The sequence below is a fragment of the Protopterus annectens genome, chromosome 1.part0 (genome assembly GCF_019279795.1).
Source record: "Protopterus annectens isolate FY-2018-M chromosome 1.part0, PAN1.0, whole genome shotgun sequence".
NCBI classification, from domain to species: domain Eukaryota; kingdom Metazoa; phylum Chordata; order Ceratodontiformes; family Protopteridae; genus Protopterus; species Protopterus annectens.
Window position 1 is genome coordinate 604,453,649 of NC_056725.1, and position 20,986 is coordinate 604,474,634.

Below are 20,986 nucleotides of genomic sequence, written 5' to 3' on the forward strand. Positions count from 1 at the left end.
TAATACTACACGTGGTTGATGCTGACATCATATCCTGAAAGGATATACCATCTCTTATTGTGCACTAGATTGACTGGTGTGAATGCAACATATGCAAGGGACTGAAGCATACAACCTTTTGAGCACCAGTTATGCGCTCCCAAACTAAGTCATGCGGTTATATAGAACCTACTTACTTTTACAATTACTTAGACATCTCATGTATTTATGAAAAATATCCAAAAAGAAAACAGGAAGGGACAGAGTATGTTTTAACTGGAAACTGAACACAGACAACATGAAATATAGTTCTGGATATGCTGCAAACTGAATATAAACACAATTTTATTGAACATATTTTGTTCAATGTGATACTCAGAAAGTTTAACCAATTAATTTTATAATACTGTAAGAGAATTTAAAGTATCTCTGTAGATCACATATGCACAAACATGTGTACAAACAGTACTCCTTAGTTAATACATGTTTACTTAACCGTGTTTGCAGATTAACATGCAAGCGACCCCACCCCATTGCTGTTGGTTGTTTAAACTTACATACTCATCTCCCTTCTCCCATACCTTTCTTTGATCTCTAACCCATATAATTATATAATATCCTCTCTGGTGAAGGCATCTCATTCAGTTGTTGCAAAATGCAAAATATTCAGCAACCAGGTACAGCTGTGATGGCATTTTTCTAAGCAGTAAATACTGGCGTTCACTACCACTGTAGCAAAAGATGCATCAGAAGTCAGAAACTTGCAAGATGAGAGTGATTCACTCCATCTTCATTTCTTCTTCAGCTCATTCAACTTACAAATTCAAAGACAATCTCAAACAAAAATAATGTAAGGAACAGTAAATGCACAACTGAGAAACTATGAACCCACAAGCAGTGTGCAAAAATCCAACATATGGCTGAGGAGACTGACATGCCTCTAGACAAACATAGGTTCATAGATTAGTTTCAAACGAAAACACTGCACCAGCCAAGGAGTCCTCAGTAAATAATGAAAAGGAATGATGAAAGAAAAACCTCGGACTCACCACGAAATGAACTAAAATAAACTTTAATTGATAAGCGCTTTCACGTATCAATGATACGCTTCCTCAGACCATGACAAAATGTTAAAAACAGCAAGATTAAATAGTAATACATCCTGACTACTTGAGCATCATTAGTTAATCAATTATCCAATTAAGCTTGAAAAAGAAGCAACATTCTTAAAGGAAAATTGAAGTTTAAAATTCAGCAGGGGTATGCCCAGAGTAACTCAGTAAATGATAAAAAATACATGTTGAATCACAATACATTTAAGACTAGCAGCAAAACCTTCTTTAAAACAAACTTGGTAAAGGCATTTACCTAGTTAAAACTCATTTATAGAGCTGTACTAATCTAATAATAATAAAAAATACTTCATTATACACAATGAAGCTAAAAATTTTTTTGTGTAAAATTGTGCAACATTATTAAAGCATATAAAATATATATACATGAATATGTGCTTAGACTTCAGAAATGTAAACAAGCTTATATCAATAAATATGCATATAATATTAAATACCAAGTAAACATTATAACACCAAGGACAAGCTGTAAAATGTAAATGCACCCTGAAATAAAATAAAATAAACGGAACAAAAAACATGGAGACAGATCATTTTCTCAATGCTAAATGTGATCGTAAAGAGACATAGGAATTCAGTCCAGGGGGATAGTGTGCTTTCAGTTTAAAAATCCAATGTAACTCTTTAGTCTCTAACAAATTCATAAAATCCCCACTTTTCTCATTCTTTTCAACTATTTGCAATACTCTAAAAACAAAAGAATGGTTAGGAAAAAGAATAACATGTTTGGCCAGTGCATTCAGTTCATTTTTATTCTTAATGTCATAATAATGATTGTATATTCTGTTCTTAAGCTTCCTCTTGGTCAAGCCAATGTAGAAAGCTGAACAGGAGACACACGTTGCTAGGTATATTAAGCCCATGGTCTCACACGTGGCCTCAAACCTAGGTTCAAAGGAATAATTAACAGTGGGGTGTCTAAAAGGTTGTTCCTTAGAGATGAATTTGCAATAATTGCAACTATTACATGGATAGGTGCCTTGTCTGGTGTAACCGGACGGTTTCAAACATGACGGTTCTGGCAGCTTATCACACAACAACATTTTTAAATTGCTGTTATTCCTATAGGTAAAAATGGGTTTTTTCCCCACCAATTCAAGAGTCGGTTGATCAATGGTTAGAATCTTCCAATTATTGGAGACAATATTTCTCAAAAAAAGAAAATCATTGGTATAAGTAGTTAAAAAATGTAATCTATCCTTTGATATTCCATATGACCTTTTAAAGTTATTGTGCATAGAGGTGACAACTCTATTCTCCTTATTCAATGGAGGGGCATCCCCCAAAACCTCCCTTCTAACATCCTGAACCAGACGTTTATCATAACTCCTGTCAATAAAGATCTTTTCCAGTCTATCCGCTTCTAAGGCTAAATCTTTCTCATCTTTACATAACCTGGAAATTCTGAGGAATTGACTTTTAACAATACCCCTAAACATGTGACGTGGATGCATATTGTTGTAGGACAGGATCGTGTTCTTCCAACAGGCCTTCCTATGAAGATTGGATACCAGCCTTCCCCTTCTAATGTCTAGAGTAATATCTAGAAAGTTTACTGAGACATACGATGCTTCTATAGTGAACCTGAGAAAATGTGTAGTAGACTCAAAATATTCTTTGAACCGAAGGAACTCATCTAACGTCCCATCCCACACAATTAAAATATCATCCACAAATCGTTTGTACAACAAAATCTTACTAAAACTAGGATGATTAAAGACAAACTGTCTCTCCCACTGATAGACCACCAAGTTGGCGTACGTATTAGCACAGGGGGTGCCCATAACTACACCCATCTCTTGCAAAACTAAGCACCCCCTGAAGCTAAAAACGTTGTTATACAATATCAAATCTAACAGTTGGCAAATGAGTATTACTTGACTGTTGTCAAAGACTGGAAATATTTGTAATAATTCCCTGACTGATTGTATGCCCTCTTCATTGGGTATGCTAGTGAAAAGACTTTGAACATCCATGGTGATGAGTAGGTGCTTGTCCCTCACTAGTTCTATATCCATGTTATCAATGAAAGCTAACAATTCATATGTATCCTTCAAGATACTAGGAATTTCTGATATAACAGGTCTAAGTGTGTCTTCTAAATAGACTGAAATATTCTCAGTACACCATTTACTGCCTGACACTATAGGTCGTAATGGAGGTGGGAGGACATGTTTGTGCATTTTAGGTAAACCCTTTATTGTGGGTATAAGGGGCCATTCATTGTGGAAATAGTCATAAAGTTCCTTTGTGATCTGACGACACATCAATAGGTCGTAAAGAGAGTCTTGGACTTGTTTAATTATTGTATTCAGCCTCACCTCATCTATCTTACAGTAGGTAGAGGTATCAGATAAAAGAGAAAGCATAAGATTCACATACTGTTCTGTATCAAATATAACAATACCCCCTCCCTTATCTGCAGGTCTTAACATTAGAGAAGATTCATTCATAAAAAAACGCAAAGATCTTTTTTCATCAGCTGACATGTTAAAATAAGCACATTTTCTTGAGCCTCCATAAAAGTATTCATATAAGTCTTGTTCACAAGTTTTTACAAAACAGTCAATATGAGTTGGTAGTATAGGAGAAAAAACACTTTTCTTCCTATGCTTTGGAACACTGAGCGAAGCCGAATTAATTGCATCAGTAGAGCCAGTCTTGAAATACAGTTTTAAAGCAACAGTTCTACCAAACATACGAACATCAGTTAGAATGTCAGGTAAATTACTTCCCTGTGAGGGAACAAAAGAAAGTCCTCTGTTCAGAAGGCTTATATCATTAAAAGTTAGTACATACCTAGACAGGTTGAAATAAAGTGGCTCTAAGGTCTCTGCCTTCTTCTTGGTTGTGCAAAAGTTTCTCCAGAGAGCTTCTGTTTCTTCGTTTCCCAGCTCTCTGCTCGATTGCGTTGGAAAACAGTTTTTCTGATAGGGAGTGGTAAAAAATGAGGGTCATCCATGACCGCAGCACTACGTATAGCACCCGCTTTCCTTATGGCCCCTAAATTGCGATTCGCTTCTTGGTTCGGCAGAGGCGTAGAAAAAACCATAGCTGGATCTGCAACGGTAGGCAGTTCGGGAGGTGTTACGAATGCTTCATCCGAAGTTTCACTAACAGGAGCTACCACTGGGACTGTAGATGAGGATCCAATCGAATTGGACGCTACAAGTGTGCATTCCGAAGGCGCTGAGTTTGAAAGTGGGTTCTCAGTTCGTATACCATGATCGGCTCCTCTCGGCCAAACGAAGACATTACCAGTGGAAAAGTCTGTATAGTCACGTTTCAGTTTGCGATGTTTAATCTGCTGCAACTTCACGGCATAATTATTGACTTGTCTATATAATGATTCAAGTCTTTTTTGGCAGAAGTCATCTTGAAACATATCTTTAATCTCTTCATTAAGCAAATTAACTTGTGATAGCAGTTGATGCTCAATGGGGCCAAAAATAGTCTAGCAAAAGTTGCATATATTTATAGCCAGTCTCAAGGTTAATTTCCTGCCACTTCTTTAGTAAGGCAGGTTGACTCTCCCCATAAGTTGGCATACATAATATGCGCATGCCTCTGGGGATTAGTTTAAAATGAAGGCAAGCCTCCATATGTCTGCGTTGCCAGGCTAAACGTTGAAATTTAAACAAATCATTCTCAAGTAGTTTTATTTTTTCAGTAAAAAGTTGAATATTAGCTGTAGTTTCTGCTGATACTGGAGCAGATACATTAAAATCCAGTCCCAATAAAGGATTCTGAGAGTTACCCGTTATAGCTGTCCATTGTTGCTCTCGAGAAGCAGTCCTCGGTTCTGGATTGTAGTCCAACTCTATATTAAGGTTGGCCATAATTGTGTGCTGGAGCTTGGAGTTCATAGATTAGTATTAAGCTAACTGCCCTTGCGAGCCACTTTAAGCTTAGCCAATTATCCCTTGTGAGACTCAAACTCTGCACCTTGTGTTTGTAAGGCAAGCAACTTAACCTTTAGGCCACCCTCCCAACCCCATCCACTTAAAGATATCCTGTGGTGGGAATTCTGCAGTTAGCCAATACACTAGAAGACTACCTCAGTCAGAAGGCACATATACAATGAGCTCTGAGCAACTGCTTATCAAGATAAGCTAAAGGACCTTGTCAAAACAGGAAATACTCTGACCCAGATGGAATAGTAGGAAATGCATTATTCCAGTAAAACTATAAACAACCCTGTTAAAACACACCGACATGCAGCTTATGACCTGTACTGTGTGATGAAGTTGTCAGTCAGCTCTAAGATATGTGGTGGGGGGGCAGAGCTCATGCCTCATGATGCCCCTTAAAAACATCAACAGATCTCGTTATTTCACAAGTTGAATTAGGCTTGCCTGTCCTTGGGAACATCTTTCTACTTAATCATTTGCAGTAGAAGACAACACAATTAACATGTCGCAATCACAAGGCTAAGGTAATCCTCATGAGTAAGTACATGTTTAAAACTCATTTCTACACTGAACCTACTGACTAGTACTTAAACAAAAGTGTATAAAAGAAACCATTCCAGAACAAGGAGTTATTTGTGTCACAGTACACTCAAATAACCTTTAGATAAAAATGTACAAGGTCAGCAAAAAGTTACTCAGTCATTATGGAAAATAATCAATTCTCTACAAAAGGCAAGTGTGCAACATTTTCAGGTTACTAGTAACAGCAACTTAGTATGCAGCAAGTTGTACTAAAACAGACTACAGCTGTAAATGTGTCACTAAGAAAATGTACAACAGCATCAGATCTACCAGAGTTTCAGCTGCTACAGGCTTATAGAAAAATAAAATGACCAGCAGGACAAGTAACCCTTAATGGCACAGTATTTCACAGCACATTCTAAGACAAACGGACGATATACACAATAACCCATTCTGCTTCCTCAGCAGAAACTAAGGATCGAGGAATGGAAACAACTTTCCTTTCAGTACAAAATTAGTGCTCCAAGTCTTTCCTTAACCAGTGCAGAGTCAGAATTGCTGCTACATATCAAGAAAGTATGTAATCTACTCAACTAACCCCTGTAGTCAAAAAATTTGCAGAAATTTTAGGTTGCTTCATATTTTCAACAGCCTCAAGCCCACCTTTCTAAAGCAAGAATAACCTGCTCTATTCCTTCTTCTCTAGTAACATGGCCCACACCTACATTTAAAAATTCAGTTTTAAAAGATGAAAAATCACTGGGCACATCTATAAGCATACTGCTCTTTCTACCATGAACTGGAACATGGCAATTTACCTTACTGTCAAGGATGGACCTACAAATTGTACTACTGACAGCAATATACTGCATGGAGCGAGTGTTACGAGCATACAGCAAATGATCAATGCTGTCTTCGACTTTGAACAATGCATTTTACACACAAATACTACTACACTGGACAGCAAAGTTATGATGATTAAATGCTTGCAAGGATTTCACATACCTTCTTATCATCACAGTGCCTTTCAGTGCTACCTTACAAGATAAGTTAAATTTGCAGCACTGAGATTACTAAGTATACACTGCCTCAGCAAAGTGCAGACTACTAAATAAATGAATATATATACAAAGTCAGCTTCCCTGATCTGAAGTCCCGTGCTCTCTTATCTATCCTATATGTGCAACCCTTTGATCTTATGTTATTTCTCATGCTGTTAATAATTTTACTTCTACCAAGGTGTGCATACAGTGAACGTGGAGGACATTTTGAGTAACCTTTGCCACTTTCATCTAGTCTCCACTTTCTGTTCTCATGTACCTTTGCTGTTATAACTCCCTTTTAACAATGTCAGTCATGTCTGTTTTCAATAAGAGATCTACTTCAGTAAATCACATTATCAGTATTTAATCTTTGTAACTCAGTTAAATCAGTTAAGTGCTGGTTTAATATCAAGTTTTGACTACAACTCCAAAAAAGCCTAAAGGCTAGAACTGCCAGTTTTAGTTCTAGTAAGCAAGAAAACTTACTTTAAAAAGAGTCTGAAAGAAACACTAGCAAGAAAGGGTCTCATAAGGGAACCTCCTGCCTGCAATTTCCAAGTGAAATGTGCTTGTTAATTCACACATCTGCATATTGGACATTACTGTAGGAAATTATTTTATTTTTAATTATCAGTCTAAGTTCATTTACTCTCTAAGTTGTTGTCACCCAGCAGTTGTCAAAGTATCTCACACTTAACCATACTTGGAAGATAAACAATATTCACAAAAATTATAAAACTACACCTTGGCAAGAGGTAGCACCCCATCCCAATATTTAGGCACCCAAGAACATCCTAAAGCAAAAATGCAGTAATAAGAGCATATCCTTGTGTATAAACCATTGAAAGCAGCACTGAGTACTTTCTCTACTTAAAACTGTATCAATATCTCACTTGTTCCACTTCATTTTGATTTTTACTTTTTATTTATTTTTTTGTTTTGTTTGTTTTTTTTTCCTCTCCATTTTCTCTTTACTGAAATGGGACTTACCAACAGACTCCAAAGACATAATATACTCCAATTGATTGCTTCTGCTGCTGCAAAAGGGCTCCGTGGGCTGGACAGTACTTCAGTCTCCTAACTTATCCACAATTCCCACTCAGCCTCTCTTACACTACCTTTAATCTAGCTAAAGTTCAACCTACTATCACGACACATCAGTTACGCATCTCATACACTATTCTAACTCCAACCCTTACATCCCTCTACCAATCAATACTGCTTTCCTGCCTAATTCGTAATCACACAACCAATCGTAATTATCCCCAAACTGCTCTCTATCTTTTCTCCTCTAAATTTTGCCCCCTCCTTTATTAGCCTATTAGAAAAACTCTTATCACCTTGCATCATCCTACTCACAACCACTGCTCCATTCCCAACTTCACCAGTACTTTTACTTTACGACAGTCAATGCTACAAACTTCTCATATTGCTGTACTCTGCTTCTACACCTCAGACTCACTGTCATACTGTCAACAAAGCTTGTTCCAGCTATACTGTATTATCTAGTGTTTATATATATATATATATATATATATATATATATATATATATATATATATATATATATGCACACACACACACACACACACAATGTGTATATATATATATATATATATATATACACACACACACACACACACACACACACAGATATATATATATATATATATATATATTCTATACTCCTACTAACCACATACAGCAGATACTATCCTAGGAATCCTGTTTATCCTATCTATATTCCTTAAACTATGTTCAGTAAAAACTCCAAGGAAAAAACAGCCAGGCTAGAGTTTTCACTGTGTGATACCTTAAACCTCCTGGAATAGAGGCCCACGGGATACAAGCAAATGACACCTTAAGGACATCAAGTATTTCAGCTCTATGGCTTCTGAATGCCCATGCCTTTTTATTTTTTATGTCTTTATGGACAAATTCAGGCCAATAAAGCCAAATGCCACTAGGTGTGGATATGCATGTCTCGGTCTTCTTATGACCTCATCAGCACACCATAAGCGGACTGTTTGGCTATACTCTAGAAACACAGGTTCTTTAAACCCTGCTGATGTCCATAACCATTAAGGTGTCTTGAAAAATATCCCAAATAACAAAAAAAATAAATAAATATATACATAAAAAGGTTACATAGCCTTGCCTCCTTTGAAGGCACATGCCTCTGTCCATCTTTGGTCTTAACATGGACTGTGTGCAGAGTACACTTCCAGGGATACAAGGCCCAAACCCTTCCTTCGGGATGAAGAGAGAAGTCTCGGGCGGATCATTCCTTCCTTCCCCAGACAGCTACTTCAGCACATGAATCCCCTAACTGAATCTAGGTTATCTGAGTTGTAGTCACAGCTGCATCCCTCTATGCCACAGAGACACTGTCATGTTTCATATGTAAATGTATTCATATAAACCAGATCTTGTTACTTTCTAGACTGAAACCTGCTCAGTATGACAAGCTGCTCCAGAATTTACATAACTTCATCTGTTTATTTTATATTGTTTAGTTAAGAATCAAACCAATATCCTCTGAACATGCTGTGTCAACAGCAAAACATTTTCATTTCCCCAATTCCCCACTTAATCTCATTCAGGGTCAAAGGAGAGGTGAAGCTTATCCTTGTATTCAATGGGTACAAGGCAAAGAAACTAATCCTGAACAGGGTTTCAGCACATGCATACATTCTGACAAATTATCAATTAAATTACAATATGTGTTTTAGGATGTGGAAGGAAAATGCACCCATCAAAAACTTATGAAGACAGTGGAAGGAAATGTGACAACACACAAAAGGCACAACAGCTGAGAACTAAAATGGAAATCTAAGCACTGTGCAGCAACAACACTAACCGCTATGCCACTTTTAAGACAGTCTTGCATTTTCTAATATCAATTATTCAAGATTACAGTTTTTAAATGATTATATAAGTTAAGTGTACAATTATCAAAACAAACCTGTAGTTTTAAAGTGTATTATCCTCTAAGTGTAATGTTTTTCATAATGGATTGCATTATGGCTGAAAAATATCCATGAGAATCAAAACAATTGCTCATTAATAAACAATAACCTCTTTTGCTACTGTTCTTTGCATAATGACTAATGATGATGCTCACTGTTCTCTGGGCACTTGTGGCAACTATAATCCTCTCCATTTCTAACTATAGAACCTGAAATAAGAGAAACAGGAATAGCATGAGATAACTAAACCTTGGACTTAGTGAATACACCTACATTTGCACTGGCAGACCCAGTTTTTTCCAGATTACAATTACAGGCCTTGGAATTTCAACGGGCAGCCTTTTACTGAGTTGTCCATGGGCCAATGGCAAATTTTCAGACTTTCATATTTGACAAAAATAGAAAAGCTTCATTCCAAATGCACTGAAACAGTCCCATTAACATTCTTCATGATAATTTCCTTTAAGGCAGTGAGATAAAGTGAACACTACCACGGATGGAAGCTCAGGACAATTTGCAGGACAGTTGCTCTGATAAGTGTATATCGCTTCAATCTAATAAATTTTGCAAGAGCAAAAGACAGACAAGACCAGCAGCATTAATCAGCAGACGTCAATTGAACAACAAATAAAAGAATGGACCTATACCTGTAATATGCTTTTGCCTGCTAAGATTTTATCAGACTAAAAAAATGTAAGCAAAAAGCACCATATTCACACATTTAAGCACCAGTAAGACATACGTTAAGCCAAATAATTATTTTCGGATACTAACAAAATGTTGTACCATTATCCATCATCAAAAAATACCTTACTATGACCACAATAAACACTTTCTCTGGGTTGCAAGTGTTTCTGAACAATACCAGTTTCTATGGCAATGCTCTTAGTCATCATCAAATGATCTTCAACATTACTATTACAGTGGCAATTACAGCGTATATGTTACAAAGAATATGGTGTATTCTTAAATGTTTTCTTCACAAGCTCTGTGTGACTTTAACTCACTGCCCTCTTCCATACTAGATCAATCAGGTATAGGTTCTCCATGGCTTCTCTTATAATGTCTTATTTGATTTCCTGATTGGGAAAGGCGGCTTTTGGAAGCTTTTCTTTCTGATTCTACAACATCCATGTAGATGTTTGCTTCTGTTATTATTTTTTCTGCTGTGTCAAATTTATACTCTTTTAACTTAAAAAGGATACCTTGGGACTAGCATACCTTGGGTTACATGACATAAAAATTAATTCAGCAATGGTTTTGTTTTAACTATAAATCTTTTACTCTTGGTTTCAAATCACTCTCAGATGATGCAATGTTCCATTCCCTATTAAAAGAATGGAACAGCGGTCTCAAATTATCAGTACTTATATCATAATCTTGTATTATTTGCTCCAGTACAAGTTTGCAAACACTGGATACAGGCACTGTCATATGACTATAAACTGATTAGTCAGATCTGACCAATTATGTTAAAATTTTGATTACACACTGAAAAGAAGTCCATGGACAAGTGTGTATTATAGGCTCAAAGTTAGTCAAATAAGTTTCTACATAATGAACCTCGTTCAACTTTTCTTCTTGCAGTCTACTGTACTCATCTCAAGTCTTTTATTATTTTTTGATTTTGCCTGCTCCATGTTCATTTCTAACATGTAAAATGAGACAGGAAGATTAGGTGAATCAGCTAATGTTTTCTGATTAAAAACATTTTGTTGATTTTTATATCGAAGAAAGTTGGAGAAAAAAAAACATACAAGTACTTGATCCCCATAGGCCACAACTACACCCCCTTGAAGGAACAGTTTGTGCTCCAGTTTGCTTTAACTCCACAGCAGCACAACACTTTCAAAGAGTAAAAAGTACAACTAACAGCATACAGACATCTCACACAAACATCAACCAGATGTGACTATTGAACAGTTCAAACAATTAACAAGCCAAAGAAATTCAACAAAGGAAAAGTAACAAAAAGACAGCCACTAAAACATGTCTCAAGCAAGTATTGGGAAAAGTTTCATTTCTTTGTCTTTTCTTTTTCATTCATTTTTTTTTTATTTCTAGGCTTCCCAGTTGTCTGTCAACTTCCAGATTTCTATTAGAGTATGTCAACTTTTGGTCCTAAATCCATTTCTGGGAGGGGACTTAAAAATGTAACTTCTTGGCTACAGAGTTATTCTTAATGAAACATTGAATTTCCTTTTGTATTATGCAATGCCCAATATCCCAATATCATTTTCTAAATAAATTAAACATCACCTGACATCCAACATTTTCTAAACAAATTAAGTGTGAGCCACAAACCTCTCTTTATGACCACAATAAACCACAAGGCAGAAAATACACAACTAGATACAAATTAAGGGCATTTCAGAAACAGTTTAGATGCACATTATGAATAAAATGTGCTAAGACAGTTGCAATAATTCTTTCCTTTTCCTACAGGGACAAGGAAGACAGAGCACTACTGATAAAAATCACACTCTGCTACATCAGCACAATACTCTATTGTGTTTGTGTTGCCTAAGTCTAAGAGAGTGGGCCCAAATTTCTTTATCATAGGTTCATAGGTAGATACTAGGCTATCTGCCCTAGGGCATTTATAAGCCTAGCCAGAGTGTATTTGGCTTCCGCCTCCCTATTAGATTAGCCTACTGTGCCTCTGTAAAGTAGGTCACAGAAGGTACCCTTTTAAGATTAGTTTACTGTGCCTCTGTCTAGCAGGGACACAGGAGAGATCCCAGGGGTGAATTTGCGATTTCCCATCCACGCGTCCAAATTTCACTTGAAGAGGGTCAGCGAGGGGCTATGTCTAACATGAATTGGGATTCTATTCCAGAGTGAGGGGAGCCTCTGGGAAATGAATCTGTCCCTCCAGCATGTCCTATTTATTTTTGTGCTGAGGTTTAGGTCCCTGGAGCGTGTAGCTCTAAGGGACTTGGATTTTTTGAGGTGGAGCATGTCCATTAATTCTGGGTTTGACATGGCTTTGTACGTGAGGCATAGATCGCCTCTGAGTAGGCGGTAAGCAACTGAATAGAGCTGGAGTTTCTTTAGTCGAGCTGCATAGGACATCTGTTTGTAGCCCATGATCCTCTTGGTGAGGTACTTTTGGGGTCTCTCCAGTTGCTGCAGGTGTCGGGTAAGGTACATCCCAAATGGAGCATTGCATTCAATTATGGGCCTGATGAGTGACGAGTAGAGGGGCACAATGACCTCTCTTGATCTAGATGCGAACTCTTTCGTGATAAGGTGGGCTATATAGAAGGTCTTTCTAACCACTTTGGCAATGTGATTATCAAAGGAGAGATTACTATCTACGTTGGTCCCCAAATCTCTAATTACTTCTTCCATACTTAATGGATTACCACCTATGTGGTAATTTGTGGGCACCTTGTTTTTCCCAAAGGGGATGACTATGCACTTTTTGGAATTTAGCTTGAGGCCGTGGTTCTGGCACCAAGCATCTGTCTCTGTGAGACCCTTCTGGAGGATGCTTGTGTCAGCTAGAGATTCGATTATGGCCCCCAGTTTGCAGTCATCTGCGAACTTTGTCAGCCATAATCCCCCCATGTTAGCCTGAACCTCAGAAAAGTATATACCGAACAAGAGAGGTCCCAGAACTGTGCCCTGTGGGACACCACTTGTAACTGGTTTGGATTCGGACATGGCACCTGCGATTCTGACCATGTGGGTTCTATCTCTGAGCCAGTTTGCAACCCATCTTGTGATACAGAGGTTGATATTTAAGCTGGTAAGCTTATTTATGATGTCCGAGTGGGGTATTGTGTCGAAGGCTTTTGTGAGGTCCAGGTAGGCCGTGTGGACTACCTTGCCCTCATCTATGGCTTTGGTAACTGTTTCAAAGAAATCAACTAGGTTTAAGAGGCAAGATCTGCCCTTAACAAAGCCGAATTGGGTAGGGTCCAGTGTCTGGACGCTCCCAATGTCTTTGTTTATGAGTTCCACGATAAACAATAGCTTTACAGACCAGACTAGTCAGGCTTATGGAGTGATAGTTTCCAGGGTCCGTTGTGGCACCACCTTTGTGGAGTGGGACCACTGTAGCTATACGCCATTCTTTGGGTACATATCCTGTAGTAAGGCTAAGTTTGAACAGTGACTTAATGTGAGGGTTCAGTTCTTCTTGGAGCTCGTGTAAGACATAGCCTGGGACACCGTCCGGTCCCATAGATGCTGTGTTTTTTGCTTTGGAGAGGGCAGCTTTCACCTGTGCATCTGTGATGTCAGGGAGGTTACATTCAGTTGGGATAGGCATTTGCTCCTTTGGGGGGGAAGGGGGGTTTGCGCTGAATCTGTCTGCCAGGATGTTGGCTATGTCTGTAGGTTTGGTATATTTTGTACCATTATGCAACAATTCAGAGCATATCTGGGAGTTTCCGCCCATGTTCCTGACATAACTAAAGAAGGCCTTGTGATTATCTTTAGTGTCTAGGGCAATTTTTCTTTCAAAATTGGCCTTTGATGATTTTATGAGGGATCGAAGTTTCTTGCTAATACTGATCAGAGATGCCTTCCCTTTTTGGGATTTTGCTCTGTCATGTAGTAGCTTCCTCCTTCTGTTGTATAGCTTTTTTATGGCCGGGGTCCACCAGACCGGTCTCCTGTTTTTGGAGGAGTGAGTCTTGGTTTTATTTCAGATAGTATGATCCATGCATTCCTGCAGGTGCTCATAGAATGCATTTGTAAAGGATTCTGCTGATTGGGCTGTATTATCCTCTGGCCCAGGGGCTTTGAAAGATTCTACCTCAGTCTTGAGAAGTGCAAAGTTGGCTTTTGAGAAATTCTTTACAGTGATTTCCTTGGCTGGGGGTGGGGATGGGATATGGATGTCCAGGGAAATTTGTTTATGGTCTGATCTTACCAATGAGGGGTTTACTTCTGGTGTGGAACATAGAGTCCCCATGTTGGTGATGATCAGGTCCAATATGTTGTTCCCTCTTGTGGGAGTGGTGACCAGTTGTTCCATTGCGTTAGAGTTTATAAATTCAAGGAAACGTTGGGTGAGGGTGTTTGGGCTTGAGAGTTTTCCCAGTCAATGTTTGGGTAGTTGAAGTCACCCAATAACATAGTGTTTGGTGAGACCTTCATATTCTCCAGTGTTCTCAGGAATGGCAAGTGGGGTTCCTGTAACAGGGAGGGTGTTCTGTAGCAGGCTACAAACTGAAAGGCAGTTTTGCCCACTGTTAGTTGCACACGGATCATCTTTGGAAATAATGTGGCACTCAACAAGGTAATGCCTAACTCATCCAGTATGCAAGTGACTCCACAATTTCTGTCTCAAGTTCTTTTTGACACAGCCTCCTTCCTCTTCTGAAATCATCTTTTCATACAACTGAAACATGGCTGAATTGTGTGGGTCTAGTTTTAAATGCCTCAAAGACAAACCCAAAAGTTTTCTCACCTAAACATTCCTTCACATCTGCCTGGGTTCAAGATCCTCCAGACCCTAAACATTTTCTTTTGGTTAACTCATTACCTCATTCGATTTACCGCATTTCTAGAAGCTAATGCCAAGATTCTTGACATTACCTTCAATAAGCAACTTAATTTCAATTTCTATGTACACAACCCAGCTACAAAAACTAATCTAACTTTTTACAAATTACAGGAGGGTTAAATCTTTTTTAACATCCAAAGTTATGCTTCACAATCAGATTCTAACTTTGACCCTGCCTCATTAATCTGCCCATCTTTTTAATAACTTAAAAATCATATATATATTTTTTTTTACCAATTCTTCTTGCTGTAATTATGCTCTCATCATATAAAGTGATGTTTCTGATTCAAACACATAGTTTTTACATGTGTTACTTCATTTGAACCACGTTTAAATATAGTAAACACATTTGCATTTACTGTGGCCTGAGCAACTGTACAATTACTTCAGGATTTTATGTCACGTGATCTGGCCTTCTGATGATATGATTGTTGGGACAAACAGTTTGTAGATGAGGATCTTTTCTGTAGTCTTTATCAGATTTCAATACTTAAATCAGCACATGCAGTCAGTTAGACAATTCATTAAATACATGTAGTGATATTCAAATAAAAGCAAACTAGAACATGTAGGACACCTTGTAAAGTACATAATTCTTGGCATACTGTATTGCAACAATCCTGATCAGGATCAATGAAAATGATGCAAAACTAATAGCTGTGTACCATAGGATAATCACTGCCAGAAAGAAAACAAGGGGTATTAATTTTACTTTATTTTATGCTTTATTGATTGGGTTAGTCACACTAGGCCACTGGCTTCTTTTCAGGGAAAACCCAAAGTGGTATCATATGGACTAGGGGAAATCTTACCAAGGCAGTGGGCAACTTCTACTAGATTATAAGCACCATGGGAATGTTTACATCCAGCTGAGGCAGACGGGATATTGGTTTAACATCTCAACCAAATGATGGCAAATTCAAATTATGTTGCACTGCCATGTCAATATTAGAAAACTAACCATTTACATAGCTGTGAATCACCCTAAAGACAGCTCTATACCAGAAGGTATTTCTCTTGTATATTGAATGGATACTGCTAGAATGAAAACGTTGGAAACATTTTCTGCATCTGTGAAAATGAAGACATGCTGAAGATGATGATGATGCTTAATATGAAAATGTAAATGATCATTACAGTCATGTTTATGAAGAATGCAATGAAAAAGCTGACAATGATGGATATGCAATGACATAGCAGTTGAATATGCTAGTAATATGACGAAGAGGTGATGAACAGGACAGTAATGAAAATAATGAAGATGTGATAATTGAAGAAGCGATGATGCCGATGACAGTGTTGATGAAAACGATGACAGTGATGTGGAGGAACTTGACGATGAAGATGCAATGCCAATGAAGACAAAGATGTGATGATAGAGAATGTGAAAACTGAAGACAAAAGATATATAAAAAAATAATGAAAAACAAAACCAACAAAATCCAGGTGCCTCTGCAGTAAGCCACCAAAGGTCCAAGAATAAATGCAGAAAAAAAGCAAAGGCAAGGCTCTAGTTTCTTCAACCAACACAGTTGTTTATTAACACAAGCGCTTTCACTAAATGCTTCTTCAGGTGTATCTACATTGTTGCTAAAACACCCATTTTATACTAGCATCACAAATCACATGACAATACCATTTAACTATTTAAAGAAAAATGCTTCTAAAAACATATAAAAATATATATAATTCAAAAATATGTACCATCAAATACAAATGCAGAAAAATATGTACACATATAACACATTTAAAAACATCATCTACGCAATGGTCTATATTTTAAAATGGGTCTCATTAGCACATGGTCATTTAAGCCATGTCCTTCATCAGCCCTCAACCTCACAATTCAGTTTGCCTCTAACTCTTCAGTTCTAGCTCTGATATCACCCCCCCTTATTCTCATAACATCTGCCTAAGACCATAAATTTCAAACTATGTCTTTCACTTGTCTCAAGACACATGCTTTGCAAGAGCATTAAATATGCTTTCCTTTTTAATATGATAGATATGCTCTCTTATTCTATCTTTCAGCAATCTATTGGTCTTACCAACATAGAATTTATTACATGACTGGCACGTAGCCAGATATACCACATGGGGGGTACTACAAGTTGCATTAAAGCTCAAATGAAAGACCTCATGAGAATCTCGATGTTCAAATTCTGTTCCTACATCTATATATTCACAATACTGACATCTCTTATAGGGTTTAGTCCCTCTATCTTTAGAATGCCCTATCTGATCTCTCAGTGTACACAGTCTCCTTTTCAATTACTTTTTGTTCTTAAACGTAAACTGAGGATGTGGGTCCAGAAACATACTCACTTGCCTATCTGTGGTCAAGAGATCCCAATGAGTATTAATAATACTGGTATATTTTCTTACAACTCTTGAATAACTAACACACATTCTAAGCTTACTATTATTATATATTTTATTAGCCCCAGAGTTTTCACAAGGTTTTGAATAATAGGGCTTTGCTCTCGTGCCCCTTAATTTTTCTGTCTCTATCATATTGCTACGTACTTCATCCTTATTGTACCCCCTTTCCACCAACTCTGTACTTACTACTTCTGCTTGTTATTTAACATTAGGCCTTGACACCCTATACAACTGGTTATGTGCAACATTTCTAAACACATACTTGGGATGCAGACTATCTTTCCTTAGCAATTTATTGGCATGACATTCTTTCCTATACATTTTTGTACTTAATTCCCCTTCCTCTCCTCTCACTATAGTGACATCCAGGAAATTCACCTCAGAGCAAGACCAAGTCAATGTAAATTTAAGGAATGGTGTTGAATTATTAATCCATTCCACAAAATCCAATAACTGTTCTACTGACCCCTTCTATAACAGGAATAGGTCATCTACAAACCTTTGAAAAAACAGTATTGATGTTCACAGGGACCCCTTCCCACATTCTCTACCTCCCATGCTGGCATCACCGCATTTGCATAACTGCTTGCCCATTGCAACACCATTGCACGGCCAGTATATTCTATCCCTAAACATAAAGATGTTATTCTCAAGCACTAGTTTCAATAAGATCTGTATTAACTGTATCCTTTCTCTCATGTAATTTCCATCTTTCTCTAGTAACTCTGTGACACTACTGATTCCAAGCTCATTCGGGATTACTGTGAAAAGAGAAATTACATCAAGTGTAACCAACAAAGTAAGTTCAGTCATTTCTTCCTTCCTGGAAAACTTATACAGATCTCTAATAAAATGTTCAGTATCTCTTAAAATATATTCTGACTTATTCAATACATTCCTAAGATTTTTATCCAAAAATATGGAAATGGATTCTGTGCACCAATCCCTTCCTAATACGATTGGTCTCATAGGGGGGTTTACCTTATATTTATGTAACTTCGGTAATCCTTGGATGTTAGGAGTGAGAGGATTTTGTATTAAAAAATACTTTAGAAGGCCATCATCTATAAGGCCCAAACTTTCTAAATTTTTAAGTTCACTATGTACTTTCTCTAACATTTGTCTCACTTGTGAAGGGGAAATCAACTACTGCCCAGGGAGGCTAAACTATGCCTAGATATTGACCAACATCAATTCATGGAAGTCCATTCTTCATAGGAGATTACTAGGCTAATGGCTGAAGAGCCCTTACAAGACAAGCCAGTTTTACCTGGATTTTACCCAATGTTTTATCCCTGTGGAAAAGGTAACAAAGGTCAGCAAGTGGGGTTTTGACTATTTTTACAGACTACCTCTGTCCATAAGGGACAAGGTTGCCACCCTAGGATTTGAATTTGCAATCTCCTATCCATCAGTCCAGACTGCAATTGAAGATGGTCAGGGAAGAGCTCTGCTTCACATGAATAGGAAACCTATTCCAGAGGATGGGCAATCTCTGGGACACATACCGCGTCTCTTTCAGCATGATCTATTCATGTCAGAGATTAGGTTTAGATCTTTGGAGCAGGTAACCCCTCATGCAGTTAGTGTTGTGAACATGCAACATTTCCATCAGGCTGGGTCTGAGACTGCCTTGTAGATCAGACACAGATCACTCCTCAGTAGTCAGTAGGAAACTGAATACAGTGATAGGGCTTTTAATTGGTCCATATATCACATGTTGGTTATACTCTGTATTTTTTGGTGAGTGACCTCTGAGGATGCTCCAGCTATTACACATGCCTGGCAAGGTAAATGCCAAATGGTGCATTCTACTCGATTATTGGTCTGATGAGGGCTGAGTACAGTGTTACCGTGACATCCTTAGATCTGGATGCCATGCCCTTACATATAAGCTGAGCCACATGGAAGGATTTCCTCACCACTGTGGACACATGGTTGGTTGAATTTCAGATTACTATCCATCTGAGTACCCAGATCTCTCACCACTGAGTCCACTCCTAAGGGGGGTGCTATCAATGTTATAATTTGCAGAGGTATTTGATTTATTATGCACTTCTTTGCATTTAGCTTGATGCCATGGCTCTGACACCAATCATTAGTCTGCATTAGACCTTTCTGTAGGATATCAGCATTGTTTGGGGTGTCAGTGATTGTTACCAACTTGCAGTGATCGGGAAACTTGGTCAGCCAAAGGCCATCAATATTTGGCTTGACATCTGATACGTATATTCTAAACAGGAGGGGGCCCAGCATGGAGTCCTGTGGTACTCAACCGGTGACTGGCCTCTTGCTGGATGTGGATTCCCCCACATTAACAGCATGTATCCTATCCTTGAGCCATTTGGCTGTCCATCTGGTGATGTAGAGGGGTTTATCTATAATACCAGATTGGGGTACTGTGTCAAACGCCTTGCCCAGGTCAAGGTAGGTAGTATGCACTGTCTTTCCCTCATCAATGGTTTTGGTGACCTTTTCAATTAGTCCACCGGCCTGAGTAGGCAGGACAAAGCTGAACTGGGTTGGGTCTAAAGTCTGGAGATTTCATACGTCTTGTTAATCAGGTCCATTACTACATCTTTTCATTAGCCTTGCCTATGAGGCTAGTCAGACTTATGAGTCAATAATTTCCTGGGTCAGTTGATGTCCCCCCTTGTGCAGAGGGGCAACTGTTGCTGTCCTCCAGTCTACTGGGACAAAGCCTGTCCGCAGACTGTGATTAAATAGCGATCTGAGTAGGTCTGCTAAGTCATGTTTCAAGCTATTTAACAGGCACCCTGGGATTCTGTCAGGGCCCAGTGATGCTGTGTTTGCAGCTTTACAGAGTGCAGTGATGACCTGTCCTTTTGCGATAACAGGCAAAACAATTGTAGGGGATATTTTATGGGGACTGACAGAGGGTGAAATTTGAACTGATTGTATTGGCCAGCAGGTTTGCTATTTCTTCCGGCTGAGTATAGGTAGTGCCATCTAAAGCCAACTCAGCACATTGTTGAGTGTTTCCCTTAACATTTTGGACATAACTAAACTATGCTTTGTGCTCATCCTTTGCTTGGGAAGGATCAGTTGTAAAAAAAAAAAAAATCTAAGAAACCAGGCTGTTTTGAAAAAGTATGTGGATACCTTACAAAACTGGTCTGAGACAAATGGTATATTATTCAATGCAAAAAAAATGAAAAGTGTTATATTTTTAGCTACAACAATCCTGATTATCTATAGACTTTAATCATTTATTATCAAAGGATAAAAAAATAAGATCTGGTGATATTTAGCAATATGACAACATTTTAAATTTAGCAATTAGTAAATTTACTCTTTGATAAAGGACATCCTGTGTTGTATATTTTGCAGAAATGAAAATTAACAATTCCTATATTTTTATTTATTTATTTTACTTTGTTTATCGGGAGAGTCAGACTAGGCATAAAACTCTTTTTCAGCTGAGGCCCGGGGAGAAAAGCTCCATTGTTAGTAAACTGTTTTGTTAGTAGAATGAAAATTGTATAATAAGAAAAAATAGTAACAG

The 20,986-nt window shown here is 37.9% G+C and overlaps 1 protein-coding gene across 1 annotated transcript in view; it reads right to left on the reverse strand.

Moving 5' to 3' along the window:
• HHAT (hedgehog acyltransferase) overlaps positions 1-20,986 on the reverse strand; it is a 3,149,942-nt gene that overhangs the window by 792,559 nt on the left and 2,336,397 nt on the right. The window lies entirely within an intron of this gene.